The sequence below is a fragment of the Miniopterus natalensis genome, chromosome 19 (genome assembly GCF_054644295.1).
Source record: "Miniopterus natalensis isolate mMinNat1 chromosome 19, mMinNat1.hap1, whole genome shotgun sequence".
In the NCBI taxonomy this organism is placed as follows: domain Eukaryota; kingdom Metazoa; phylum Chordata; class Mammalia; order Chiroptera; family Miniopteridae; genus Miniopterus; species Miniopterus natalensis.
In genome coordinates, this window is record NC_142099.1 from 18,825,849 (window position 1) to 18,844,733 (window position 18,885).

Sequence of the window (18,885 nt, forward strand, 5' to 3'; positions counted from 1 at the left end):
GATGGTCAGGCCACAACAAATGAAATCAAGGTTGTGTGTTCAGTCCCCATATGGGTCAGACTGTGCTGGGCCATGTCCACAGACACACCCCTAGAGTTGCTTCACTGCTCTGCAACCAAGAGCGAGTGGTCACAGAAGAGCTGAGTGGGAAAGTGGCCACAGAAGAGCGCAAGTGCTCCCCGACGCATGCATGTCCGACCACGACAGGCAGCAGTGTTGTCCGCATGCATGGAAGACCACAGTAGTAGGCCATGCTCCCCTGGAAGTCGGGAAGTGAATATTCTTTAGTCTAAGCAGGACCCAGGACCGTGACTAACACATTACAGCAAAGGAGCGCCTGACCATTACAGAGGAGAAACAAAGAGTCATTTCTGGACTAAGCCAGGGAAAAGGTTAACCTTGCAGAGGTTATTAGAGGATTTGGTGTGTAAGAGGAGGCTTAGTGAATTCACGTTCTCAGGGGCTGCTCCTCTGAGGGGAGCTTCTCCCTTGAAGGTCAGCTTCACCCTAAGTATCTTTTTACTCAGGTTGGTTCTACTGTTGAAACAAAGAGAAATGAAGGCCAAATGGATAGGACATTCTCTCTCCCTCCTTGGATCGAGCTTCTAGTCTACTGCTGTTATGGCCCCACAGCGCAACTGACATGAGTATGCTGTATATGTGCCTTAACCCCTACTTAACCTCATCACAGGGAGGGACAAGCTTGATCTTCCTCATCTCTCATCATGCACAACACAGGGTCTGGAACAAGTAGGTAAGTGTTTAATTGGAATTGACTTTGAATCCCGAGTCCCATGGCCAGCTGGAACCTAGAGGCTACATCTCTTCTCAAGATGTTGTCTTCCTAGCTCATTGATCTCTGCTCATAGACGTGGCTCCCAATATCAAAACTGATGCTGGGAGCCATGGCCTATGCTCATTTGGGTCGTCAATCACTAGCTCATATGCTTAACCTAAATGATGTATTGATCCTGATTGCCTGGAAATTGCACTTGAAAAGAACTAGGTGACATATCCAAGGAGAGACAAGACACTTGCAAGTCATTGAGAAGCATCAGAGGATTCAGTGCACAGGGGAGAAGCTCCCCTCAAAGGAGCACCCCTGAGGGCCTGAATTGACTTAAGCTCCCTCTTATACACTAAATCCTCTAAGAACCTCTGACATCTAAGAGAAATGGTTGCTTGCCCCATCACACGTGCCACTGTCAAGGTGCCAGGCTTTTTGCACCAGCCATATAACACACAAAGTGGTTGCGATTGTTGGGACAAATGCAGAGAATATTGACTCACTTGGAATCCCAAGCTAAGTATGTAAAATCTCAGGTTTGGAAGATGGTTGCTTTGACTTTCTAAATAAAACATAATCCCTTCGGTTTACAAAGCACTCTGTACTTTTCAGACAACTCGAACCTCTCATTGAATCCCAATGGTACCCTCCATAACCCTGAAAGACAAAATGGGCTATCATAATTATGCCAGGAAACTGAGATCTATAAAGACATATTGGGGTCTATAAAGACACATTGACTTGGCCAAATTTACCCAATAAGGTAATGTCTCAGTTTCAACTACAATCAGATCATTCCAGGGATCTTCCCATTAAATCTCACAGGCTTTAACCCTGAATGGGAAAACAAACAAAAAAGCCCTAGGAAAGGCAAGATAGTCCAGGGGATTTTAGTTCTTTGTATGAGAGTTTAAATAAGTGATGGGAGGGTTCATCCATTGGATCTGTCTGTAGCTTAAATGCCAGACTTATAGTCAGGCCAACAGAGTCCTGTCTGGAAAGCAATGGAGCCACCGGGAGCAAAGGCCCTCAAAGACAAGTCAAACACACAGGGCAAACTCAGGGTTCACAGAGCCTGAAGCTTATACAACTTGAGAATTCCTCTTTTAGAAAAGAACACACAATGACAAATTCAAAAGAAGCATAAAAGTGAATATTTATTTAGAAAGAGAAAATAAATTGCAAAAAATTACATATTTAGAAAGCTGACATGTTCAAATATCATAAACATAAAAAATTTTTAAAAAACAACCTAATGCTTTTATTAACTGTCTGTTACATCTCCACACTGCTTTTGTCATGCATTATTAAATGCCTAATCATGTCTTCATACGGCAGTTAGTTTCTATAGAGAGAAGAGAAAGATAATGTAGCCTTTCCGCTACATAATTGATGAGCATTTGTTTTTTACTATTGATAATTTAGAGAAGTTTCTTTCAGCTTCATAACTTATAATTAGCAATGTCATGTAATTTTTAGGCTTGTTGACAAATTCAGGAAAACTTCCATCAAGTTTCTTTCCTATGTGAGCTGTGAGATTTAAAAGCATTTTCCACAGACTAGCTTCTTACTCTACATCTCAAAACTTGTTTCTCTGCCACTAACCACATGCACTCAGTACCAGGCATCATAGTACATCTTCACATCATGATATGACTTCCAGTCCTATGGCTTTGGATGCTGGTGAGATGGCACAGCGGGTGACAGAACTACTCCTGGAAGCCATTCCTGTACTGGGACAGCTGGCAATAACTATTCATGAAAGTGACAGTGACATATCTTAACTTATCCACTAAACCCAAACATCTCAGCTTCTCCTGAGGTGCATTCCAAAAAGCCCATGGAATTCCAACATTTTCCTGAACAGGGGGAAGAGAGACAGAGGGAAATTCGGATTGAAAGAGACAAGGATCTTAACCAATTGTGGTAAAACAAACAAACAAACAAACAAAAAACAACTTTCCTAAATGTATAATTCTACGAATATATTGTAGGGTCTCTCTCAGGGCCTTGGAAGGGGCCTCTGCTAGTGAAGCACTCTGCCAATGACCCTTTTTTCCCATTGATAATTTTGCCCATCAATAGAATGAGGCTGCCAATCACTTCTGCTCCCCTGAGGACATACGATTGACCTGGATTAGAGATAAATTCTCGGGGACTAAACATGGGTTCTTAGATCCTGATCCAGAGTGTCTGGCAACCGCAACACCCATTCCCACTCAGCCTAGGATGCAGGATAAAACACAGGATCAACTGGACGCTGTGTGGAGTACAGAAAGCACATTGAGCTGCTTGGAGAAAGAACAAATGCAAGTCAAACAGAAAAATGCGAACACGTTGTTTTGTGGACTCCCTGCGGTCTACTGTAAAGGCTGCTTCACTCTAGTACTGAAAGGTCGGTCAGTTAATCCCTCCCACACCAAGGCATCCATGCCCCTGCAGTGTCCAGGCCGTAATGCCAATCTGGATAATGGCTCTCCCGGGCAGCCCAGTCTCACTTGGCTCCATCAAATCTCCTGCAGCCCCCGTACCTGCTGCCACTCGCTGCTTCTTTAAGGGTTTTAACAAAACTCGCCTAATCCTCCTGGCATGGAACCCAGCTGCAGCAGGCAGGTTTGATGGGGTGTGTAATCGCAGGGTTTTGCGCCCACTGCCCTGTTCGCTGCCTTCCTCCGAGGACCTGGTTTAGAGTTATTCTGTGCAGAGTGCAGAACAGAGAGGGGAGGTGGGAAGGAAACAAACCAGAAGGAAAAGCAGATGTAGAAAAGAGAAAAGACACAGGCAGAGATGGGGAAAAGAGAAGAAAATGTTACAGGAAGCTATATCAAGTCCCTAAGGAAATCAGATGAAGATGTTCTGTAAACTCAGCCAAAGGAAAGGGAGCTTGTATTTTTAAGCCCCGCAGGCTGTTGGCAAGAAAAATAAACCTCCAAACACCCTGAATGTGATGGCAGTAAGAAGGAATGGATGGGAAAGGGAGGACAGGTGACCAATGACCGGGGCCAATGACTAGATCTCCCCTGAAGGATACTAGGAGCAGAATCCTTTGAATGCAGAGTGCAGTTTCACTCAGCAATGCTCGGCACCAACAGGCTTCAGCCACTGGCTTTCCATAAATAGGTTTTGGATCAGTGAATCAAACCAGCATTTTCATTAATGCAGAGATCAAAGGGAGAATTGTGAGTATAATTGGGGTCTGGGGAAGTCATATGGAAACTTCATGGCGTGTCAGACCCAAATGGTTATTATTGTCATCATCATCATCATCATCATCATCATCAACAGCATCACTTTCATCATTCCTGATCTTTTCGCTGGGAAAGTCCTTTAAGAACATGCCCTTCCCGCCCTAAGTTTAACAAACCCCAGGGCACAGCAGCACTGAAATCTTTCCCAGGCAACTCTCTGCTCTCTCTCTCACCCTTCAAAGCCCCTCCATGTATGTGATTGTGTGTATTCTGACGTGACGCCAAGTATCATGGAGCTGTGAGTAGAAAACAGGAGAAAAAGACAAAGAGGGAAAGACCAAGGAAGAAGTTACTTGGAATTGCCTGAAAAGCATGAGCACTGTTTATCTAGGTGCTCAAAAACCATATGCAGATCACATGCAAATGAACCTCGGCCCTCTTAGCTAATTTGATACACCTGGCTGTGGTTCTTAGCAAAGCCTAATGGAGACACCTGCTACGCGTAGTGAAGTAATAGTCCCCTTGGTGGTATTTCACCCCTTCTGTTTCTGCTACCAATTCTAACTAGGAGAAGTAATGAGCTGGTGCAAAACAATAACTAAGAGTTGGGGGGAAAAAACAGTAACTATTGGACTTCATTCAAGCTGTCAATATTTTGTGCTGAGAAATTACCAGGAGACATCAGCCTACCCATCAAGCTTCATAATGCAAAACACTCTACACATCCTATGACAAGGGACTTTGGGCAAATTACTCCGAGATGCCAGTGTTTCCATGCTCTATCTTTTGGGATGGGAGTAGGAGGGGCCCAGTGTCTGCTGCCTGGAGTAGGAGAAGGCATGTCAGCCTTCATCTCCCAGCTGCCTCCCAGTAGTCAGCAGGGGGACAGGAAAACAGTTGGACCAAGCTGGCTTTTTGTTTGGAATTTCTCTGATCTTGGACTGAGCGACAGATCCGTGATGTTCCCACAGGGCAGTAAGATAAAGTAAATTATGCTCCCTCCTTCATCTGTCTGCCCCGCACCAGAGGGGCTGCCATGAGGATGTGCTGCACTCACTGGCCAGCTGGGTCCTTCCCTTGAAGCCTCCCACCCACCTAGCTCCTGCAGAGAAGTTGATCCATTAGGTTTAGGACAATTCAGGGCCAGAGTCTCAAGTTTCCCAAAGAATTAAGTGCAAGAGGGGGAGCAGGCATGAGAAGAAGGAAAGTATGTACGGTAGGGGGACACTGGATAGGTAGCTGGAAGAGGTCTTTGCAATACTAATATGTTGACCCACACAGCAAGCATGACTTCCTTTACATGTGTAAATTGTAAGGGCCGGGTCCATTTCCCAGAACAGGAAACCAGAAAAATGTTTGGATGTGCCCAGTCATGAGTGCACTACCAGCAAGTCCCCAGGCAGCAGTCTTAGGGGGTGCATGAGGTTCACTTCTCTATTTTAATCTGAATCAGTCAGCATTCAGTCAAAGAAACACTAGGAGACTTGATAAATACACAGATAGGCAGGCAGAAAGGCTGATGGATGGATGGATAGATCAGTTACAGGACATGACTTTCTGCAACTGTGAAACCTGGTTAAGCGGTTTCCTCTGTACATCTGTGCACCCAGCTCTGAAGCTTGGAGTCCATAGGGAGGGAGTTGGGAAAGTGGGGAAAGTAAGAACACACAGGAACCACAGGCCCACAAGGATAGACTGAAATGCAAGTCAACTCTTATCTCTGGCCTTGGTGGTATGGCTGTCCCGAAGCCAGAGTCCTAGACCATGGAGCCAAACACACACATCTACCCTAAAAAGAAGGCAGAACAATTGCAGGCCCAGATGCTGCTTCATGCTGACCAGAGGAGTCAGCAGATCGTGACAGTGCACTTGAGTCACACAATGGCTGCTTCACTTTCACCCTCCAGTTCTCACACAGGAATCTCTCTTGTGGCCCATCTCAACAGGAAACATACAGGAAAGGGAATTCTGAGAAGTGTGGTTCAGCCTACCCAAGTCCACACATTATCTAAAGCAGGGGTGGGGAGTGTTCCGCCCTCAGGCCATATACAGCCTGAGAAATCATTTGGCCTGGCCTGCCAAGGCAATCTCAGGTGGGACTTAAAATTCAATAAATCTAGGAGCTCTCTTCATAGCTAATTTTTAAGTTGATAATTTTGTATGGCCCACGAATTATGTTATAAATATCCAAATGGCCCTTGGCAGAAGAAAGTTTCCCCACCCCTGATCCTCTCTCAGCAGCAGGGGATTAGAGCCTGGGCTCAGCCATTGCCAGCAGGCTGTTGGGGTGTCATGAGCAGGAGCCCTAGGCTTGCAGCACTGGCCCACACTATAGGGTAGGAGGAAGGACACAGAAGCACAACTAAGTGAGGGTTTGCAGAGTCACCCAAATGGGCCAAGGGCCAGTGTTGGAGACAGAGGCCTGGTCCGACACAGCTTTCACTCTTCTCCTCCCCAACCCCAGGGCACCTGGACCATTAAAGTGACCACACACTGCCACCTTTCCAACCTCACTGGCAGATGCTCCTGTCAGTATTCAGCTCTGACTGCTGGAGAGGAGGCTTTGGTCCTGCTGGAGGCAGCAGATAGGACAGCTCCCTTCATCCTCAATTTTCACTCTTACAGTAGGTTTCATTGCAGGGACTTGCAATTAGCTGGTTCTACTAGTGCTACTGCGAAAATGAAGGAACACTGACTGGGGTTGGATAAAAAGGAGTTAGATGCCATGGCCCACGTTGGTGTGCACAGAGATTATTAAACTCTTCATTAGCTGAACCAGGGCTTTGCCAAGACCCTGGGCAGGTGGTCTGGGACTGAGCATGTGCATGACTCACACAGGATGAGTGTATTCAAAAGGTGACAGTGATGGCTGGGGGAAGGGAGACAGGCCTCAAAATGAGTCCTTTCCCTGAGAGCTCAGGAACGTCAGCTATTCAATCCCAGAGAGGCCTGTTTCAGCACAACAGACACGCGCCCCAGTGCCGATGCTCAATCTAACTTACCAGATGGCATTGAAAAGTCACAGCTTCCGTTTTTCTTACCCTGACAAGGTTTCAGAAGGGTAGGAATGAAACACTTCTTCCAAGTGAAATAGTGTCTGTTCTGGCACTGGGGAGGCTTCGTTCCAACACGAGAGTGCGGAGGCTTCCACGTGCATGTGTGCATGTGTCTGTGTGCCTGCGTGAACAGGAGGCCGGGGCAGGGATGGGACACGGTGTGATTCCTAATACTCTCCTCTCATGTCCCTGCAACCTCTAATGCTGAAAAATGAGTATCTTGGGTCACAGAACGGGCACAGAGCACAGTCACAACATACATCAGGGAAAAGCAAATTAAGGGTACAAGTACTTAACTCAAAATTAGTCTTCACAGCCTAGAATAGCAATAGCATCATCTTAATCAGGGGCATCAAGAAAGGCAAGTAGCCAGGACAGAGACACGGCCCCAGGTTGGAGCTCTGTTCTCATGGATATGGTACCTTCTAACAGCAAGCCAAGCTACACTTTTGTAAAGTATTGGTTGTCCTGCCAAGCAGTCCAGGGGAGCTGGTCAAGGTCATCGGGGATGCCAGAGCCAGAAACAAACTGAGACTAGAGGAGGCTAAGAAATTGATGAACTGTGGCAGAGCAGGCAGGAAGAGATTTGGAAGGCAGAACTGGCTTAGTCCCAACCCTGCTACCTCCAGGCAATGATCAGAGCATGTTCCGAGCCTCGGTTTCCTCACCTAGAATATCAAGTTAGCAATATCTATATTACAGGAATTTGTTACCAAATAAATAAGAAAAAATAAATAAGAGATGAGGTATGCATAAGTATGTACACCTGACAAAGAAAAATAATGCTAATATTTGAGCATTACATTACATTACATTAGTTATTACATTCATTAGTTATTACATTCATTAGTTACTTGATCCTATGAATGTTCTATTTTTTTTTAATATATCTTTACTGATTTCAGAGAGAGGAAGGGAGTGGGAGAGAGAGAGAGAGAAACAACAGTGATGAGAGAGTCATTGATCCACTGTTTCCTGCATGCCCCTGACTAGGGATTGAGCCCACAACCCGGGCAGTGCCCTGACCTGGAATCTAACTGCAATCTCCTGGATCCTACCTAGGTCGATGCTCAGCCATTGAGCCACACCTGGCTGGGCTGAATGCTCTATTTTATACATAAGGAAAATGAATCTCAATAGATTAAGAATCTTGTTCAAAGTCACATAGATAATAAATAGAATGGGCTAAGATTTCAAGTCAGGCTACTGGCTTCAAAGCCCACTTGTGTCTGCCTTTCATTGCCATGACTGACCACAGTCACAAAAGCAAGCACTTCCCGCTCACAATCCTGGGTTCAGGTTTACTCAGATCTGGGATTCTGCAGAAATGTAGGTACAGCAAGTTTGATATGCATATCACAATGTTGTGGAGACCACATACATCTTTGTTGAGTTCAGCTCACTTAAGCCAGGATTTCAAATTTTTTGCCTCCCCTAACTTCCTCCTTAACCTTCAATTTCAGGTTCTTAATTCTTTTTCTTGGCTATCTGGGACCTCCTGAAGCATCTTCCATGGCCAGTATTTATCTCAGTGGCCCCTTAACTCTTTCTGAGACGTTCCATTGCTCATTAGGGTAGCTAACATCCTATTTCTTTCAACATCGGATAAACGCATTCTGGGTCCTGCATTCTGTGTGTCTGGCCCAGCAAAATCACTGCAGCCTTTGCACCTGAGTTGGACCCAGTACAAGAAATATCATTCCTTCTTCCTGATAACCCATGTGGATTAGCGGACGAGGTATCCACGAAGCACCAAGCTTGAGCCACTGTGAGGAAAGCTGATCCCACGTTGGTCAGAGCAGGAGGACATAGCCAAATTTTGGCATCATTAAATTGTCAACCAGCTGCAAGACATTACCAGCTGCCGTGTTAATCATTAATGAGGCAGACAGTGCCTGTTGCCTGTGTAGTGAACCAAACATTATGACTTGGGTTTTCATTTCACTTAAAATTAACTCACTGAATGAAGAATTGGCCTCCAGCTTGTGAGAGACAGAGCTATTGGCACCAAGTGAGGACTGGCAGGGCCAGAAGCACAAAAGGAACATAAAGTCCCTCACTGATACCATCCGACTGTTTGTATGCAGGCCATGTCTTTTAATTCAGTTCGATCTCAGCTCCTCAGAGCTGCAGCTCACAATATTTCTGTGTTCCCGAGTGGAGCCTCCATGTGTCACAGCCCCTTTGTGCTGTGCTGTGGGCTGATGCCTCTCCACATTACTTTTACTAGGTCTTAAAATCTAGGCGAAGTGAGAGTGCAGCCCTATTCTACTTTTGGATTGGATTTTCTTATTCAAGAAAAGCAAATGCCATTTTAAAAGCTTTTTATTGTGTTTAAACATGAAAAGATAAAGAGAATAATCTAATGAACTCTGATGAACCCACACCATTCTCCTCCAATAATCATCCACATGTTACCCGTCTGGTTTCACTTTTCTCCCCAAGTTTGCTGTATTTGATTTTTCCTGGAATATTTTAAAGCAAAACCAAGACATCATGCCATTCTACTAAAAAATTATTTAGTACGCCCTGGCCAGGTGACTTGGTTGAAGTGTCATCCCTTACACCAAAAAAGTTGTGGATTTGATTCCAGGTCAGGGCACATACCTAGATTACGGGTTTGATCCCTGGTTGGGGCAACCGATCCATGTTTCTCTTTCACATCGATGCTTCTCTCTCTCTCCTCCCCCTTCCTCTCTCTCTAAAATCAATAAAAACATGTCCTTGGGTAAGTATTAAAAGAATAGATATTTAGTATGAATTTTTAACTGATAAGAGTACCTTTTTATCCATGCATATGTAATCACAATGCCATTATTAGGCCTAAAAAAATTGATAAGTTTTATTACCATCAAATAATGAGAACATACTCAGATTTCCCTGATTGTCCCAAAGGGGACTGTTTACAACTGGTTGCTCTCTTCAGGATCTAAACAAGGTTCACACTCTGCATTTGGTTGTTAGCTTTATTTTGCAGCACTCCTTCCTTCCTCTCCTCACTCATCTTTTTTCCCAGAACAGTAAAACCAGGTCATCTGTTCTCTAAAATGTCCTATATTCTGAATTTGGCTGATTGCTTCCTCATGGAGTTACTGAACATGTTCTTCTATTTTTCCTATTTCCTGTAAACTGGAGATTAAAGCCAAAGCTTTGATTAGATTCAAGTTCAGTTTTTTTTTTAAAGAAAGTCATCCACAGATGCTGCTGTACACTTATTACAGCATCATAGGCACATGGTGTTTGGGGTCCCATTTTTAGTGATGTTAAGATTGATCAAGGGGATCAGTGGATCCCTCCATTACAGCATTCTTCATTAATGATCCATTGTGTCATTGGGGTGCAAATGGGGATTTTTCATTTCCATGATTACCCTAGCATCTATTAACTGGAATTCTGTAAAGAAGAACCTCTCCTAATCAGCCATTGATTTTCCTAAACATAATTCCTTCAGGGAAAGCAGGATAACTGCTTAATTCTTTCTGCATTATTTGCCAATCTTCAGAGTAATGAGTTGTGCCCTAGAAAGATGCAACGGTGACCGATTTTTTTTTTTTTAGTATCAGTTTGAAGTCATGAGTTTTTATATGCTTGATGTGCCTCAACTAAGTGTAGTTATTAATCTTTTTAATGATCAACTTGTCCCAGTGTAAGCCAACTGGGAGTCCCTTCAAGTTGGCTACACTGTTCTTATGATATGACCATTAGATTTTTTATCATGGTAAAATATAAATAACATAAAATTTGTCATTTTAACCATTTTAACTGTACAATTCAGTGGCATTAATTACATTTGCAGTGTTGTGTAATCATCACCACTATTTCCAAAACCTTTTCATTTGGGTAATCCCAATCAGAAACTCTGCACCCATTAAACAATAATTCCCTGTTCCCACCCCCAGCCTCTGGCAACTACTAATCGACTTTATTTCTCTATGAATTTATCAGTTATAGTTATTTTATATAAGCGTAATTATACAATATTTGTGGTTTTGTGTCTGGTTTAATTCACTTAACGTTTTCAAGATTCATCAATGTATAGCAGACATCAACTATATGCACTCCTTTCCATAGCTGCATAATATGTAACTGCATGTGTAGACCACATTTTGTTCATCCATTCATCTGTCAATGGATGCAAGTTGTTCTTACACCCTTTGGCTATTGTGCATAACGAGGCAATGAGCATTGGCATCCGTGTCTCTGAGTCCCTGTTTTCTATTCTCTTGGATGTATACCTAGGAGTGGAATTTCTGGGTCACATGGCAATGCTATCTTTAACTTTTTGAGGATTTGCCAAATCGTTTTTTGTAGCAGTTGAACCATTTTACATTCCCATCAGCAACATACAGTTTCAATTTCTCCGCATTCTCACCAACATGACCCATTAGTCTTTAATAGCTGGCCAGTTTTTTGGCACAACATGATGCTCAAAAATCATCTTGCACATTTATTGTTCTAAGCTTTGAATCAGCCACCTCTCCAAGAAGTCCTGGTTCCTTTGAGTTGAGAATAGTTCTTACAGGACAGACTGGGTACTAGGGGTGCTCATAGGTGCTGGGTTATTGTTGCTTCTGGGTCATTTCAGTGAACAGAGATATTTACCCTATAGGTGCACTTTTTAATTCCCAGATTTTCCAGCTGGAAAAGGTTCTTTAAGTAAGAATAGTCTCATGGCAAAGACCAAATCTAGGGCACTGCCACTGCAGCGTGGACTCAAGGTAAAGATCAAATTAATGGTGTAACTGCAAGACCTCTTGTTAAGATTTCAGAAAGGTTTATGATGGTGTCTCTTAGACACCCTCAGCTAAACCAAAAAAAATTATAGGATTTTTCAGGCATTGTATCAAAGCACCCAGACTTGCAGCTTGAAGTAGTAAAAGGCCTGTCTCAAAGAGATTTGTAAATGTGGCTTTGTATAACAGAAGAACTTCCCAATAAGATTCATAGAAAACTTATAAAGGTTTTAAGATGCTGTTACTAATAAAAGCACCACATGTTTGGGATAAAATGCACAGAAAGTATACACACAAAACTTTTATGGACATAAAGAAGCCTAAGAATGCTATGCAGCTGAAAATTCAGACCATTTCCTGAGGAAAAATGGTATCTCAGAGAGCATAGTCCAACCTCCAGAGGACATAGCCAAAGCTGAAGAACCAATCTCAAGGAGTAGACTGGGTCTTTATCATGGAATGTCCTGTGCTCCCCAGAGGAGGGGGTTCGGTGGACACGCGCCTAACTGGGTTTTAGAATTGCTATGGACCACTAACTGCTGTGTGCTTTCCACCCCCCACCGCCTTTTGAAATATAGAGTTTATTGCAGTTATTCTATCACTGTCTCATTATTTTATAGTGCATGTGGGGGGGGGGTAACATTTTCTCCAGATTGAGATGAGATGCACTTCAGAAGCCTCATCCACATCTGGACTGGATACACATCATGAGATGCTGGAGTTAAGCCAGATGCCATAATTGGAAGAGATTTTGGTGACTTTGGAAGGGGGTATAGTAATTTTTGGATGGGATGGATGTAAATTGTTGTGGCCAGAAGGAAAAATGAGGTAGATAGTCTCCAAAGATGGTCCCATCAATTCTTCCTTTCCTGTGCACACATGCTATTCCACACACTAACTGGCAAAATCTAAGCTGGACTCGTGACTTGCTTTGAACAAGAGCATGTATCAGAAATTATGTTGTAGGTCGTATGGGCCCAGATTTTAAGAGTACTTGTAGCTTCTGCTTCTTACCTCTTGGAAACCAGGCACCATATATTAAAAACCCAGTTACTCTGAGACCATCATTCTGTAAGAAGCCAAGGTTAGCATCTTGGAGAGGCCCCATAGGATAAGAGAAAGAAGACCAGTTAGTCTCCAGCTCCTCAGGCAAACTACACTGGTGAAAGCACTGAAATTCTGTGCAGTGATTATATGAGTAAAGAGGTCATATTAGACATTCCAGGCCCTGCAAGCCCACATGGAGCAGAACTGCCCAACAGAGCCCAGCCCAGAGAGCTTCATTTCCCTCATTCTTTATACTCAGTGGCTCTGATTTCCTTTCAGCCTGTTCCTCAAAAGAGTCATGCTCTCCAGCCTCTGAACACAATATTCCATTTGTCAGGAACAATTGCTTCCTTTTCCTTCCTTTAGCCTATCTTCAGCTTATACATTATTTTTTCCAGGAAACCTTTCCTGACTCTCACCCCTTCAGTTAAGTGCTTCCCCAACACAGCACCTATCATTATGTGTCATAATCGTGTGTTTACATGTGTGCATCTCCCGCTGGACAATGAGTTCTCTGAAAGCAGGAACTACACACGTCTTGTGAATTACTACATCACAGCATATAACAGCATCTGTATACAGTGAGCACATAAGCATTCATAAATGAATAAATGACTGAATAAATAATTCACTCTGAATAGTCCTATTTCTTCGTTTAGAAAATATTTGTCATATACCTATTAGGTGCCCGGCATATTGCTAAATGCTCCTGGGACAACAATGTCTATCTATCATCTATATTATACAGCTCCCAGCCTCCAGGAACTTACATCTAGCTGGCAAGAATCGAGAAACACATAGGAGAAGCCAAACAGCATTCAAACATTCAATAAAAATGACATGGTCATATAGAGAATAACCCTAATCAGAAACGATAAGATCAATGATTTTAACAGTTCCAGTGTGGCTGAGAAGACAAAGGACATAAAATCTGAGAACAAGCCTTTATGTTTGGCAGGTAGGAGGTTAACAGTGAATTGTGAGACAGGAACTTCAGAATTTGGTGACAATAGAAGCCAGATTGCAGGGCATTTGGAGCGAAATCGTAGTGAGGAAACATAGTCCATGGATGCAGCCCACACAGTCAAGAAGTTTGGCGAGGAGAGAACACAGGACCATTCTTTTGGAGGAAATAGATCAAGCTGGTTTAAAGTCAGATGGGAAGGATCCCACAGAGAGAAAGAGAGATTGAAAATACCCAGGAAAATGCAGAACACAGGGTAGAACATCATTCTGAAAGAGGAGATAGGGACCAGTACAAGTTATTGTGGCCAGGAATGAACCTAGTTCCTAAAGGGACCCCTCTTCCTCCAAAGGAGGAGCTGAATGAAGGCAGACTTTGAGGGAGCAGGTAGAGAAAAAGAAACTATTTGATGGTTTCCATAGTCTCAGAAAAGCAAAGAGCAAGACCACTTGTTCAGAGGGCAAGAATACTGCTATGGGGGGAAATTTAAGGAAAGTGAAGGTTTAGAAGAGCTAATATGCACAAGCATCCTCTTTTTAAACATGATCTATGTCAGATGTCCTGGTTGTATTCAGCAAAACAGGGCAGATACATGAGGGACATCTGACATAGAACCTTCCACTGTGAAGGGGCTGGTTTCTTCCAGATAGGTTAATGGAGAACACCTACAGGGAACATAAAGGCATATTCAAGTGCATCCTGTGGTAGAGGAGTGAAGAAAGGAAGAAAAATGAAGCCTAGGATGTGTTGCATCAGGTCCCAAGGTACGTGAGAGAAATGCTCAGAGCCTAATCACAAAGGTAAAGGCCAAGCTGAGCGGTGAGGATGGACCAGAAGCTCAGAAGCAAACACAGAAACAAACCTGGGTATTAGAGTTCCAACTAATGCCTTTCGTTGAACTCTGCTATTTCACAACATCCAAGGCTGTTTGGCTATGTTCTTATCAAGCTGTTCACAATTGTAACCACTTTCTCCCTAGAGCATTTTAAAGATGTGCTTGGCCTTTGGCATCAACAAACAAGCAGGTGGCACCAGAGAAATGTGTCAGCGTCAGCAGGGCTCAAGGTCAATGTCAGACTCTAGCATAAGACAAGTTGCAATCACGGAAAGGACTAAAGCACTAAGGTGTTACCAAAGCAGGGCTGGCACAAAGGGAACAGGTCAAAAGCTCTACACTAGAATCAAGGTCCAGTTTGAATGTTAGTCCTTAAAGAAAAGGTAGAGTAGGCCACTTATTAGAATTTGAGACAGAGAGCTAACTGGGATTTAAGAATCTGACAAGTCTTGGGCCTCTCTTCTAACTAGTCACAAAGGTCATATTGCATTCATTGCTCCTACCACCGTGACTTCTGGAGACTCCAAAAGGAATGAGCCAGCAGTAATAATGTCTAGGCTCAGGCCACGGTGCAGATGGACTTGGATGCAGAGTCCCAGGAGAGCTGGTCGGCCAGAATGGAGCAGCATAGGATTCATGAACTAGGCTTGGAACCTCAAAGCCAGGGGAGGTAAAAGCAGTCATATGACAGCGTGCAGAAGTGAAGACTGACGGCCAAATGCAGAAACGTAGGCTATGGAAATGAAAGAAAGGGAAACCAGCAATTTTTTTAAAGGAGATAAAAAAACTAACTCAAAAAGATATATGCATAGGCCCCTCATGTTCACAGTAGCATTATTAACAAAGCTAAGACATGGAAGCAACTTAATTGCCCACTGATGGTTGAATGGATAAAGAAGTTTCATATAATATATATGTATTACTTTAAATTTATTTATATTATAATTTTATTTATTATAAATAAAAGTTTATATTATAAATTTTATTTATAAATCATAACTATATATTAAATATAAAAATATATAAATAAAATATTATTCAGCCATAATAAACAAGTAAGTCATACCATTTGTGACATGGATAGACCTTGAAGGCTTTACGCTAAGGGAAATAAGTCAGACAAAGGAAGATAAATACTGTATGATCTCACTTATGTGGGGAATAGAGAAAGAGAGAGAGAGGGAGGGAGAGATCAGACTGTGGCTACCAGGGGTGGAAAGCGGAGGGAGGGGGAAATGGAAGAAAGTGGTCAAAAGCTACAAATATCCAGTCATAAGATAGATGAGTACCGGGGATTTCACGTACAACACAGTGACTACAGCTAACAGTGCTGTTTGACATATAGGAAAGCTGCTAACAGAGCGACTCCTAAGAGTTCTCATCACAAGGGAAATTTTGTTTTCCTTTCTCTTTTCTTCTTACTGTATCTATATGAGAAGGTGGATGCTAGCTAAAGTTATTGTGGTAATCAAGCCACTATATGTAAATAAAACCATCATTCTGTATGCCTTAACTTATACAGTGAGATATGTCAATTATTTTTCAGTTATCTGGAAAATTAATTGAAGAATGGGAAGAAGTAGAAAGGGAGGGAAATGGATTTACATGGTCAAGGATCTGACCACAGGAGCAGGCTTGGGAAGATGTCTCAGAGGAACAAGCTGGGGAAGGTATGCTTGCCTAGAGCCTAGAGCCAAGACACCGTGCCGTAAGGAGGTGGGATCATTGTGACTGTCCATGATGCATCCTTAGCGCCTAACTGTTAAGGCCTATGCCCAGGCCGGGCAACCAAGCAGGCCTCATGGGGCAGGGCCGCATGGTATGAGAATCAAAAAGACGCAAAGGATTCAGCACAAGGGAGCTTCTTAAGTGAAGTTACATGGTATGTTAATGGGCCAGGGCTGTGTTCTGAGAGTGTCCACTCGTGGGAAGTGGAGAGTAGGAAATTACGCGGTTTGGCGATGGTGACCAGAGTTAACTATTTTGCTGCTGAGCATCTTTCTTCTTTCCCTATGAAGAAGTATCCTTCTGTGTGTGTGTATGTGGTCTTGAGCATCAGTGATCCACAGTGCCTTCCAGCCTCGTCTTCCATGACAGAAGCCGAAAACAGCCCACGCCTGGTTCTTCTCAGACTCTGCCATCCTAGGAAGCAGGCAGCGGGCCCTGTGCTCAGCCAGTCAGACTCCAAGACTTTGAATCCTGAACACATAAGACAAGAAGGTGTGGCTTGCTGGAGGCCGCAGTGGGGGTGATAGGATCCTTGGTTCCTTCTGGTTTTCTAAGCCTGGTCCTGATCTCATCAACTTTCTGAGTCTTTCATATCCTTCCCATGTATGCCTTTACTTCTTAAAATTATCAGAGACAGTTTCTATTGCTTGCAGTCAAAACCCCTGACTGATACACATGGTATGGCAGATGGTCAGAAGGATGAGAGCAAATCTAGTTGTCAGCAAGGGCAACAATGAAGTAATGACCTTGAAGTGGAGATTAGACTAGAAATCAAGAACACAGAGGAAGATGTTGGGATAAAACTGAGGAGTTAAAGGGTAAGAAAGCTATGGGCATCAGCGTGTGATGGAGAAAGGGCGACCACCATAAGTCAGTGGTGGTTTGGAAAGGATGAGGGGGTTGGTGGACACAGAGCTTACTGGCTACCAAAGAAAAGACAAATCATCATCATAAAATGTGATAAATATTACAGTTAAGAATATGAGCTTTGGAGTAAAATAACTACATTCAAATCCCGCCTCTTACAAGTTATATGAATTCTCTGCACCTAAGTTCCTTTATTTGTAAAATGAGGTTATAATATATACATATACTTAAAATAGTATAGAAAACCTGCTATATACTCAAAAATGTTATTTATTTTTATGGGGAGTATAGGTGTTCTATGGAAACATAAAGCTATTCACCTAACCTAGTTTAGGAATAGGGGCAGCATTTAGTGGTATTAAAATGATATTTAAACTAAGAGCTAAAAGAACAGTAATAAAAATAGTAGTAATAGTTACTAACACCTTCTGAGCTCTTTCCATGTGCCAGGAATACTATCTCCTTTATTCCACCAATATTATTCTTATTTGATGGATAAGAGAACCTAATGCTCAGAATAGTTAAGTGCCTAGACCAAAATCACCACGTTAACCAGGCAATGGGAAAATGAAAGGTGGGAGAGAGGTAGATGGATCAGCACGTTTGAGACCATTTGAAACACACTTCTGATCTGGAGTCACGTAAAATCCCTTGTTGCCCAGACAGTGCCTTCATCCCTATAGCTTGGAGTTATTTCTCTGCCCACAAACAGCCTCAGGTTTAGAACATAACATGTTCAGAGGACACAATTCCTTAGGCAAAATTTTGTTTTCCACCCCACTTTCAAGAGCATGTATTTTTCATAATCCAAGAGTAACTGCTGTGGTTATTGATCATGATAAAATTAAATATTTTTCTTAATTAGACTCATATCAGAGCAGCTCTCAGAGCTGGCTCTCACAGAATCTGCTCACTTTACTCCTGTCTCCAATGTGAGTGAGGAAAAGACATGCTAAATGCCCTCCCTTCCATTCAAGAAGAGGCCACATTTGTCCTGCATGCTGACCAGAGAAATGTGCTACCGTCTTGCCCAGTTTGAGCCCAGACTTCATCACTCAAGTGCGATGTCTGCTGAGGTGGGTGACTGGGGCAGCTGTTCAACATATGCCCAGCAACACTGAGTAGCCCCATTGGTCCAGGAAGTGAGGGGATTCTCCATCCCTTAAAAGCCGAAGGGGAAATTGTAAGTAAGCATAAAGTAATTACCCACTTGGAAACTGTCCAGGCCATGCTCAATGCAATTGAAAGCTTTTGTCCTTGATGCCAACCTTCCCCAGCACAGGGAGGCCAGAGAACTTGGAATATTTTCACCACTCTGTGCTGCTGAGACCTGATCTGCTTTAAAGATCTGTCTGGAATTCACTGAGGTCACTGAGGGGAGGGATTACCGCCTTCCCAGCCAAAAAACATCCTGTCTCCCGAGACTTAATATCATTTCAAATGCTCTCTGGCTCATGTTAAATATTGCTGCTTCCTCTCTCCCTGTGTGTAATAGTGTACAGAGTGCCTTCCACAGATATTATCCCATTTGAGCAACACAATAACCATGGGGGCAAACAGGGTATATATTCTTATTCCCAATTTCCAGGCAAGGAAACCTGATGGCAGAGAGAGTCGTTGATTAAATGAAGATGGAACCATGGTCTTATGAGCCTCATCATCTGGCAGTCGGTGTCCTTT